At 42.9% G+C, this 12,141-nt stretch overlaps 1 protein-coding gene across 8 annotated transcripts in view; it reads right to left on the bottom strand.

The window, feature by feature from the left end:
* The window catches only part of LOC124009295 (receptor-type tyrosine-protein phosphatase F), a 462,304-nt gene that overhangs the window by 313,948 nt on the left and 136,215 nt on the right, over positions 1–12,141 (bottom strand). For 5 of the 8 annotated variants that reach the window (XM_046320943.1, XM_046320942.1, XM_046320944.1 and 2 more), the window contains exon 1: positions 8,670–8,953. The exons of 1 other annotated variant lie outside the window; for it this stretch is intronic. The gene's annotated coding sequence lies outside the window, so the exon portion shown is untranslated. Of the gene's footprint in view, positions 1–8,669; positions 8,955–12,141 lie in introns of those variants that run through there. 2 more of the 8 variants (XM_046320940.1, XM_046320945.1) reach the window with 1 other exon arrangement.

Below are 12,141 nucleotides of genomic sequence, written 5' to 3'. Positions count from 1 at the left end.
TCATAATGATAGAATGAGCTGTCATAATGACAGAGTGTATCAGGACACTGAGCTCTAATAATGACTAGAGTGTATCGGGACACTGAGCTGTCATAATGATAAGTGTATCAGGACACTGAGCTGTCATAATCAGGATCACACTGAGCTGTCATAATGACTAGAGTGTATCAGAACACTGAGCTGTCATAATGACTAGAGTGTATCAGAACACTGAGCTGTCATAATGACTAGAGTGTATCAGGACACTGAGCTGTCATAATGACTAGAGTGTGAGCTGTCATAATGACTAGAGTGTATCAGAACACTGAGCTGTCATAATGACTAGAGTGTATCAGAACACTGAGCTGTCATAATGACTAGAGTGTATCAGAACACTGAGCTGTATAATGACTAGAGTGTATCAGAACACTGAGCTGTCATAATGACTAGAGTGTATCAGAACACTGAGCTGTCATAATGACTAGAGTGTATCAGGACACTGAGCTGTCATAATGACTAGTGTATCAGAACACTGAGCTGTCATAATGACTAGAGTGTATCAGAACACTGAGCTGTCATAATGACTAGTGTATCAGAACACTGAGCTGTCATAATGACTAGAGTGTATCAGAACACTGAGCTGTCATAATGACTAGAGTGTATCAGGACACTGAGCTGTCATAATGACTAGAGTGTATCAGAACACTGAGCTGTCATAATGACTAGAGTGTATCAGGACACTGAGCTGTCATAATGACTAGAGTGTATCAGAACACTGAGCTGTCATAATGAATAGAGTGTATCAGAACACTGAGCTGTCATAATGACTAGAGTGTATCAGGACACTGAGCTGTCATAATGACTAGAGTGTATCAGAACACTGAGCTGTCATAATGACTAGAGTGTATCAGGACACTGAGCTGTCATAATGACTAGAGTGTATCAGGACACTGAGCTGTCATAATGACTAGAGTGTATCAGAACACTGAGCTGTCATAATGAATAGAGTGTATCAGAACACTGAGCTGTCATAATGACTAGAGTGTATCAGGACACTGAGCTGTCATAATGACTAGAGTGTATCAGAACACTGAGCTGTCATAATGACTAGAGTGTATCAGGACACTGAGCTGTCATAATGACTAGAGTGTATCAGAACACTGAGCTGTTATAATGACTAGAGTGTATCAGGACACTGAGCTGTTATAATGACTAGAGTGTATCAGGACACTGAGCTGTCATAATGACTAGAGTGTATCAGGACACTGAGCTGTCATAATGACTAGAGTGTATCGGGACACTGAGCTGTCATAATGACTAGAGTGTATCAGGTCACTGAGCTGTTATAATGACTAGAGTGTATCAGGACACTGAGATGTCATAAGGTGAGAATGTCATAATGACTAGAGTGTAGACACTGAGCTGTCATAATCTAGAGGATACACTGAGCTGTCATAATGACTAGAGTGTATAAATGACATAATGAAATGTAAATGTAAATAATGACTAGAGTGTATCAGGACACTGCTGATCCCTGTCCTCTCCCCTCCTCACCTATCCTCTCCCCTCCTCACCTATCCTCTCCCCTCCTCACCTATCCTCTCCCCTCCTCACCTATCCCTCTCCTCACCTATCCTCTCCCCTCCTCCCCTTTCCTCTCCCCTCCTCACCTCACCTATCCTCACCTATCCTCTCCCCTCCTCACCTATCCTCTCCCCTCCCCCTATCCTCTCCCCCCTATCCTCTCCCCTCCTCACCTCTCCTCACCTGTCTCTTGGTTGACAGTCGCCCATGTGACGAAGTGTCATGTCAGACGATGCAGGCCTCTGATTGACTTCTCACGTAACATCCAGGGCTCTAGTTCAGAGCGACTGTCAGATAACGTCCAGAGATAAATCACGAGTGGGATTTACACGACTAAGACCGGACATTCCTTCCTTGGGTAATAAACACATTTTTCAAAAAGCATATCAAGTACTTATTGCAGTCTTAATACAATTTCTTAATGCAATTTCAGTCACTGGTGTGACATACATTAGGTGGAGAAGAGCAGCAAAACTAACGGCTGTTATAATTCAAGTGTCCTCATAACGATAGCAAAAAAGTTACGTTTGGTACTGAGTGTGTATCCAGCAGTCACATGCCGATCGTAATGTAGAGACGATGGGAGCGTTGCCCGTTCGCCGTCCCAGACATTGACCTGTGATGGTAACTGTCTGTTACGTCTCGCCCGGGAACAGGACACGTAGACGAGAGCGATCCATTATAGTGCTAAACGTCCATTACACACACACACACATACACACACACACGCGCAGCCACACGCACACACACACACGCATACACACACACACACGCACACACACGCACACACACACACACACACACACACACACACACACACACACACACACACACACACACACACACACACACACACACACACACACACACACACACACACACACACACACACACACACACACACACACACACAGCCACAGCCACAGCCACAGCCACACACAGCCACGCACACGCACACGCACACGCACACGCACACGCACACACACACACACACACACACACACACACACACACACACACACACACACACACACTAAATGTCAACTGAACCATCAGTCGTCCCTCCAAATCACCCACTAATGAGAAATCCATACCTTTCTGTTGTTAACTACATTTGACGGTTCCACCGGGGACTATAGAGTAAGTGATTTATGAAAAGAATTGGAACAGACAAAGAGGAAAAGATGAGCTGTTAGAATGTAAGAATAAAAGCTCTGAACAGATTCTTTGAGTCTCAGTCGGGCCTCTGTAAAAAGAATGTTGAGGAGCAACAGACTAACGGCTTATTGGTTGTTAGGAAACCAAGGCGACAGGATCAGAAGTGAAACAGTTACCAGTGTGTTCGAGTGTCGGTACGCCTCGCTCAGCTTAAAATCACCAGACAACGCCCTAAAGCACAGGAGGAGTGACTGAGTGTTTGTTTGAACAAATAAACCAATCAAATACCAGAAGAAACAAACAACCGAGCAAATAAACCAATCAAATACCAGAAGAAACAAACAGAGCCGGTAACTTAAATGGTGGGGCGGCAGGGTAGTCAAGTGGTTAGAGTGTAGAGGCGGCAGGGTAGCCTAGTGGTTAGAGTGTAGAGGCGGCAGGGTAGTCTAGTGGTTAGAGTGTAGAGGCGGCAGGGTAGCCTAGTGGTTAGAGTGTAGCAGGGTAGTCTAGTGGTTAGAGTGTAGAGGCGGCAGGGTAGTCTAGTGGTTAGTAGCCTAGTGGTTAGAGAGGCGGCAGGGTAGCCTAGTGGTTAGAGTGTTGAGGCAGCAGGGTAGCCTAGTGGTTAGAGTGTAGAAACGGCAGGGTAGTCTAGTGGTTAGAGTGTAGAGGTGGCAGGGTAGCCTAGTGGTTAGAGTGTAGAAACGGCAGGGTAGTCTAGTGGTTAGAGTGTAGAGGCGGCAGGGTAGCCTAGTGGTTAGAGTGTTGAGGCAGCAGGGTAGCCTAGTGGTTAGAGTGTAGAAACGGCAGGGTAGTCTAGTGGTTAGAGTGTAGAGGCGGCAGGGTAGCCTAGTGGTTTGAGCGTTGGACTAGTAACCGAAAGGTTGCAAGTTTGAATCCCCGAGCTGACAAGGTAAAAATCTGTTGTTCTGCACCTGAACAGGCAGTTAACCCACTGTTCCTAGGCCGTCATTGTAAATGAGAATTTGTTCTTAACTGACTTGCCTATTTAAATAAAGGGTTGGGCGATATGGCCTAAAAATCATCTCTCTATTTTTTCAAACTTATAGCTGATTTACGATATATATATCTAAAAACAAAAAGTTAGTTTTTATCTTTTTTTATCTTTTCTTTTTTTAAGCTTTGTTGTACAATTAAAAAGGTCAAACACACTGCATTTTAGACAGTCAGCAATAACCTAATGAATTCAGGGATTGTGACGTTCTATCTAGACTTTAGACTTAAACGAATGTACATTTTCCACAAACATCAGACCTCACTAATAATTCAACCTGTGTTTTTGGTAATAATCACCGATCTGGCTTTCAAGTCTCTCCATGGAAATGCCTCTTTACGTTACGAATTTAACTAGAAACGTGCAATAACGCACATTCACTAATAATGACTAATTTATTGTAGGTATTCTAGAACATTCACTAATAATGACAAACTTATTGTAGGTATTCTAGAACATTCACTAATAATGACTAACTTATTGTAGGTATTCTAGAACATTCACTAATAATGACTAACTTATTGTAGGTATTCTAGAACAGTCACTAATAATGACTAACTTATTGTAGGTATTCTAGAACATTCACTAATAATGACTAACTTATTGTAGGTATTCTAGAACATTCACTAATAATGACTAACTTATTGTAGGTATTCTAGAACATTCACTAATAATGACTAACTTATTGTAGGTATTCTAGAACATTCACTAATAATGACTAACTTATTGTAGGTATTCTAGAACATTCACTAATAATGACTAACTTATTGTAGGTATTCTAGAACATGAACACAGGTCTCATTAACAATCTCTCCAGAAAAAGCCCACGTCCAAGTGAGTAGCCAGCTAATCTTTATATTTAAACTTTAGCCAACTTGGATCTATATGCTAGCTAACAAAGTATAACAGTTGAATTGTTATGAACACACCCTTCTGTCTGTCTGCAACTGTTTGAACAGCATGCTAAGCCTGTCCACTTTGTTCAGATGTTCAAATCAAAATGGCCTATCTTGTTTCTCAGAAAGATAAACAATTCCTGTGATTTATACTTATTGCACATTTGTAAAAACCCAGCAATTGACAGCTATAGTATAACAGTCTTTGGCTAAAATGCTGCCAGCGGTATGTGGTACGTTCATTGTTACTCTCGTTTTAGTAGTGTCTGCTCTGCGTACAAATCTGAGGAGTTGAGACATGAAAAGGATATCTCTAGAAAGGTTAACTACTCCTCTGTTACAGTCAAATAATGTCTCAGTGTGTTTTGGTGTCCATATAAGCGATTCTGTTGGATCAAACCTTAAATGCAAAAAAAAAATCTCATTAATTTGAATACATGTTAATATTCCAAATGAGTTAGTTATTCAATGTTATTCAATGTTATTCAATGTTATTCAATGTTATTCAATGTTATTCAATGTTATTCAATGTTATTCAATGTTTGGTTTTTATGAGAGTTTAATATCAGCTTGTTCTCATGTTGTCTTAGGAGTCGTGTCTCCAACGCTCCTTCTGCTCTGTCTGCACCTTCCTATTTACACACACACCAAGCCCCTCCCCATGCCATTCACATCAACAAAAGATGACCGATCACTTCCTCCTCTCTGACAAGCCCTAGGGCCCATAGTGCTCTGGTCAAAAGTAGTGCACTATGTCAGGAATAAGGTGGGATTTGGGACAGTCAAAAGTTATTTCCCCCGAGTCTACCAAGTTATTTCCAATGAGTCGGCCAAGTTATTTCCCCTGAGTCTACCAAGTTATTTCCAATGAGTCAACCAAGTTATTTCCCCTGGGTTATTTCCCCTGAGTCTACCAAGTTATTTCCCCTGAGTCGGCCAAGTTATTTCTCCTGAGTCTACCAACTTATTTCCTGAGTCTACCAAGTTATTTCCTGAGTCTACCAAGTTATTTCCCCCGAGTCGGCCAAGTTATTTCCCCTGAGTCGGCCAAGTTATTTCCTGAGTCTACCAAGTTATTTCTCGGGAGCCGATTAAGTTATTTCCCCTGAGTCTACCAAGTGATTTCCCCTGAGTCTACCTGAGTCTACCAAGTTATTTCCACTGAGTCTACCAAGTTATTTCCCCTGAGTCTACCAAGTTATTTCCCCTGAGTCTACCAAGTTATTTCCCCTGAGTCTACCAAGTTATTTCCCCTGAGTCTACCAAGTTATTTCCCCTGAGTCTACCTGAGTCTACCAAGTTATTTCCCCTGAGTCTACCAAGTTATTTCCCCTGAGCCAACTAACGGTCAGACCATGGACTCTATAACCACCCCACAGTGGCATGGCTGAGACTGAGTCGTAAACATGAAATGTAGCAGAGGTGAGAAGAGCGATACCAAGACGTCAGGCTCAGAGGACACGAGAAGAAACCGGTCAGCAGGTAGCTGGTAATGTTGGACCAAATCAAATCGGATTTGTCACATGTGCCGAGTACAACAGTGAAATGCTTACAGTAAACCCGAAAGGTCGCTGGTTCGAATCCCAGAGCAGACTGATGTGCCCTGAACCCTGACTGTTCATGTAGGTCGCTCACACAACACATTGTCATTCTCACATCTCTGTGTTTCCGTTTCCCTGCCCAGGGGTTCCAACAGGCGATGCCACAGGTTTGTGGTTTGGTAAATGATTAACTAGGAGAGGCTCTTGGCCTGCATTTACAGTGTCTCAGATCAGGAATCACATGTGGTGATATAAAAGGAAAAAACGGATCCTAGATTCTACTCCGTAACGTTTTGTGAATACAGACCCTGGTCAGGCCAGGAGGACAGAGGAGGCGTTCAGTTCTCTCCGACTGGGAGGGAGAACACCCCCATGGGGAAATGTGGTCTTTTCATGCCAAACAAAGCAAGACAGACATGTTGTCTTTACACAGTGTGCCCTGAGAGCTTAAGACAGCTCCGGTGGAACAGGGCAAGCTGCTAAAAGGATATTTGGTATTTTTCTCCCTCTCTCTCTCCCGTTTTCGCTCTCTCTCTTTCATTCCGTCCGTGACACACTGCCTAGTGTTGAGCAACAGGCTTATATTGAGCAACACCTGCTGCCATTACTCTGCTAAGCTAATGCTATAAACACGCTATTGAGAAATTGTTTTATAACATAGGCCTAAGTGTAAAAAAATATATAAATGTATCATATCAAATAGGCCTAATTGTTGGGGGGGGGGGGGGGATTACCCAGGAAAACCCTCCCGAAGGCACTGTATCTCAGTGCTCGAGGCGTCACTACAGACCCTGGTTCGATTCCAGGCTGTATCACAACCGGCCGTGATTGGGAGCCCCATAGGTTGGCCCCAGCGTCGTCCGGGTTCGGCCAGCGGTAGGCCGTCATTGTAAATGAGAACTTGTTCTTAACCGACTTGCCTTAGTTAAACAAAAGGTTCAAGAAAAACAAATAAAAACTAAAAACACATTGCTAAAAACAATGTAAAGAGAAAGTAATGCACTAACATCTCTGTGAAGCTATTTCATTACTCTGCTAAAGATCCTACAGAGAACAAGCTAAAAAAAAGCCCAACAGAATATAGACCAAAGATGTTTTGAGAAAAAAGAAGCCCAACCGAATATAGACCAAAGATGTTTTGAGAAAAAAAGAAGCCCAACAGAATATAGACCAAAGATGTTTTGAGAAAAAAGAAGCCCAACAGAATATAGACCAAAGATGTTTTTTAGACCAAAGATGTTTTGAGAAAAAAGAAGCCCAACGAATATAGACCAAAGATGTTTTGAGAAAAAAGAAGCCCAACAGAATATAGACCAAAGATGTTTTGAGAAAAAAGAAGAAAGAAGAAGAGTGATTTCCATTGAACACCTAAAACTAACACACACTGTTTAACCAGCCTGGCCTTTGGACAACAACCTTTCCCGAGTAATCATGTGGGTTAAGCCTACATTTTAAATGAAACGCAGCCTAAACCATGAACCGTTTTAAAGCTTTCAAAAGCCCTGAATTGGCACTGTTTTTAAAACTCCAGGAAACAGCCGTCTCTTCCCCTACTAGGGGATCTCCCTATGCCAACCTCAGCTGCTCAGAACCTCCGTAGCTTAGAACCACAGCTACTCAGAACCTCAGTAGCTCAGAACCACAGCTGCTCAGAACCTCAGTAGCTCAGAACCACAGCTGCTCAGAACCTCAGTAGCTCAGAACCTCAGCTACTCAGAACCTCATTAGCCCATAACCACAGTAGCCCAGAACCTCAGCTACTCAGAACCTCAGCAACACAGAACCTCAGTAGATCAGCACCTCAGTAGATCAGAACCACAGTAGCTCTTTTTTAACTGAAATTCTTGTTGCTGAAACCTTAGCCTGTAGTTTGCCAGGGGAGATAAAGTCTACGTCCCAAAAGGCGCCCTATTCCCAACATAGTGCACTTCTTTTGACTAGTGCCCCATGCGCCGTAGAACACGGTGCCATTAGGGACGCAACGAAGGACAACTGGAAAAGCAGGTTATTGGGCCTGAAAGTAGCGCTGCTGTAGACTCCGCGGGTGCCTCACCTTAACAGCGGTAGCTAGGGGACACACCACGAACACGCTATTCAAAGTTCTGTTAAAAAAAAACAAAAAAAAACCAGGGGAGGGCTTGCAGCAGACAGGGTCATTTACCAGAGAGACGACCAATAGAGCTGAGCCAAGAGAAGGCTAAACTATTGTTTTGGCTTAACAAGCAAGAGTGAACAAGGACAAAAGAAAAAGACCACAAAAGAAGAGAGAGAAAATACCTCAGTAGTGAAGAAGAGGATCACATCACCCTCGTTCTTTTAGGAGACAAGTTAACAAGGATCTTTTTGCAGGGGGTTTTCTGTTTTGTTCCTATTGGTTTTTTCTGGAATTGACACCTGTGCTGATGGGGGGGGGACTGAATTGGCCTACTAATTTGCATGTCCAAAGTCTCAGTTACCATTACCATGTTTTACAACAGAAACATTTAAAATGTCACTTACCTAGATCTAGAAAATATATATATTTTGTATTCCCGTGAGAAACCTTCTTTTGGTAGTTAGTTCCAAGAATGTTCTACCACAATATCCAAATCCTTGCAGAAATCCTTAAAGAATATCCTCCAGAATCCAGGGAAGTTTAAGAGAATCTTTATAGAACTCAAGTCGCTCTTCTCCCTGCTTAGATAATCCACAACTAACTGTTCACACCGTTGAAGAAAATTCTCTCTCTCTCTCTCTCTCTCTCTCTCTCTCTCTCTCTCTCTCTCTCTCTCTCTCTCTCTCTCTCTCTCTCTCTCTCTCTCTCTCTCTCTCTCTCTCTCTCTCTCTCTCTCTCTCTCTCTCTCTCTCTCTCTCTCTCTCTCTCTCTCTCTCTCTCACCCACTCACTCTCTCTCTCAGTAGTTTGCAGAGAGACCCTTCAGCACCAAAGGTTGATCACACACTGAGTTGTGTTCACACACAGCCGGGGAGGAGCCAAGCTCCAACCTGTGATGTCATAGGGTGTCGGATTTCACTGGGAAGGGTGTGGGGGAGATGGATTGGCTTCCTGAACTCTGAACAACAAGAGAGACGGTTGGAGTTTACCTGTGCACAACAAAAAAAAGGTTTAGGGAATGTGTGCTTTTACAGATATGGAGAGGATTTCCGTGCAAGTCTGTGACTGTGAAATAAATACAAGATTTTCAAGGTCTGAGTGGGAGATTTTATAATGAAAACAGTAAACGCTCAACTAAAACAACATATCCACACAGATAGATCCACTTCACATATCCACACAGCTATATCCACATATATATATCCACTTCACATATCCACACAGATATATCCACATAGATATATCCACGTCAAATATCCACATAGATATATCCACACAGATATATCCACACAGATATATCCACACAGATATATCCACGTCAAATATCCACACAGATAGATCCACTTCACATATCCACACAGATAGATCCACACAGATAGATCCTCCACACAGGTAGATCCACTTCACATATCCACACAGATCAATCCACTTCACATATCCACACAGGTAGATCCACTTCACATATCCACACAGGTAGATCCACTTCACATATCCACACAGATAGATCCACTTCACATATCCACACAGATAGATCCACTTCACATATCCACACAGATAAATCCACACAGATAGATCCACTTCACATATCCACACAGATAAATCCATTGACAGACAGACAGAGAAGTAAACAGGGGTCACAATACAACACAAGCTGTCTTGAACAGATTAGCAAACCAGTACTCTCAAGAGATTGGTTACAATTTGATTTAACCATCACAACGTGTTCCTAGCGGCGCTAACTGCTCCAAATGTCATTTAGAGGCATGTCACTCTTAGCCTGCCAACAAAGTCATCAGCGATTGGATCGTCTCCAACCAATCAAGAGTATCAAAGCCAATGACAGTTTTTTCAAAAACTGTCCACTTTACCCACGTGTGCTCAACCCATCGGTTTGTGGACCAATCAGACAGCCTCGAATGTGTTGCCATTGGGTGAAGGGTCTCGGGGGGAGGTTCTCCGATCCAGACTCAATGTGGAGAAAAAACTATCGTGCGTGGGCGTGGCGTAGCGTTTTGCCGGAGTGAGGAGTCTGGGTAGCCAGGTAATGGCTTCTCTCTGACTGAAACCAGAGAGGAATCCAAAAAGCACCAAGACTGTAAAAAAGAAACAAGATGCTAATTCTAATTCTTCAAGCAGCAGAGCAACTGTTAGATACAAAAAACTGTTCTATTCTACCTCTCTCCCTCCGCTCAGATTTCCGCTAGCCGAGGAAGCTAATCATTTAGAGCAGATGTTCCGGAATGTTTTGTGGGATTTATGACCCCGCCCCCACACACACCACACACACACACACACACACACACACCATTCTCTAGGATTTATAACAGGCCTGAGAGGGAGCCTCAGGTGCTGCTTTCGCTTCTCTCTCAGTGATTCCTCACAAAACCCAAACAACAACAACAACATAAAAACAGGATTTTGGGGGATTTTCCAGAAAATGTCATCCATAAAATAGTCCTTTGGAGGAAGAATGGTTGACATAAATTTGACGTTTGTATTCAAAAGCGTAATTGAGAAATAATAAATAAAAGTTGGGATATTTGTGACGTGGGTGGGATTTCTCACGGTCTGACAAAACACAGCTCTAACTCTGTCACCTTTGATATCAAGACAGGAAGTGTGTCAAAACACCACTCTACCTCTGTCACCTTTGACATCAGAACAGGAAGTGTGTTAAACACCACTCTAACTCTGTCACCTTTGATATCAAGACAGGAAGTGTGTCAAAACACCACTCTACCTCTGTCACCTTTGATATCAAGACAGGAAGTGTGTCAAAACACCACTCTACCTCTGTCACCTTTGACATCAGAACAGGAAGTGTGTTAAACACCGCTCTAACTCTGTCACCTTTGACATCAAGACAGAAAGTGTGTTAAACACCGCTCTACCTCTGTCACCTTTGACATCAGAACAGGAAGTGTGTTAAACACCACTCTAACTCTGTCACCTTTGACATCAGAACAGGAAGTGTGTTAAACACCACTCTACCTCTGTCACCTTTGACATCAGAACAGGAAGTGTGTTAAACACCACTCTAACTCTGTCACCTTTGACATCAGAACAGGAAGTGTGTTAAAACACCACTCTAACTCTGTCACCTTTGACATCAGAACAGGAAGTGTGTCAAAACACCACTCTACCTCTGTCACCTTTGACATCAGAACAGGAAGTGTGTTAAAACACCACTCTAACTCTGTCACCTTTGACATCAGAACAGGAAGTGTGTCAAAACACCACTCTACCTCTGTCACCTTTGACATCAGAACAGGAAGTGTGTTAAACACCACTCTACCTCTGTCACCTTTGACATCAGAACAGGAAGTGTGTTAAACACCACTCTAACTCTGTCACCTTTGACATCAGAACAGGAAGTGTGTTAAACACCACTCTAACTCTGTCACCTTTGACATCAGAACAGGAAGTGTGTTAAACACCACTCTAACTCTGTCACCTTTGACATCAGAACAGGAAGTGTGTCAAAACACCACTCTACCTCTGTCACCTTTGACATCAGAACAGGAAGTGTGTTAAACACCACTCTACCTCTGTCACCTTTGACATCAGAACAGGAAGTGTGTCAAAACACCACTCTACCTCTGTCACCTTTGATATCAAGACAGGAAGTGTGTCAAAACACCACTCTACCTCTGTCACCTTTGATATCAAGACAGGAAGTGTGTCAAAACACCACTCTAACTCTGTCACCTTTGACATCAGAACAGGAAGTGTGTCAAAACACCACTCTACCTCTGTCACCTTTGACATCAGAACAGGAAGTGTGTTAAACACCACTCTAACTCTGTCACCTTTGACATCAGAACAGGAAGTGTGTCAAAACACCACTCTACCTCTGTCACCTTTGATATCAAGACAG

The sequence above is a fragment of the Oncorhynchus gorbuscha genome, linkage group LG22 (assembly GCF_021184085.1).
Source record: "Oncorhynchus gorbuscha isolate QuinsamMale2020 ecotype Even-year linkage group LG22, OgorEven_v1.0, whole genome shotgun sequence".
NCBI classification, from domain to species: Eukaryota; Metazoa; Chordata; class Actinopteri; order Salmoniformes; family Salmonidae; genus Oncorhynchus; species Oncorhynchus gorbuscha.
Note: the sequence above shows the minus strand (reverse complement) of the source record. Positions and strands in the feature narration are given on the sequence as shown.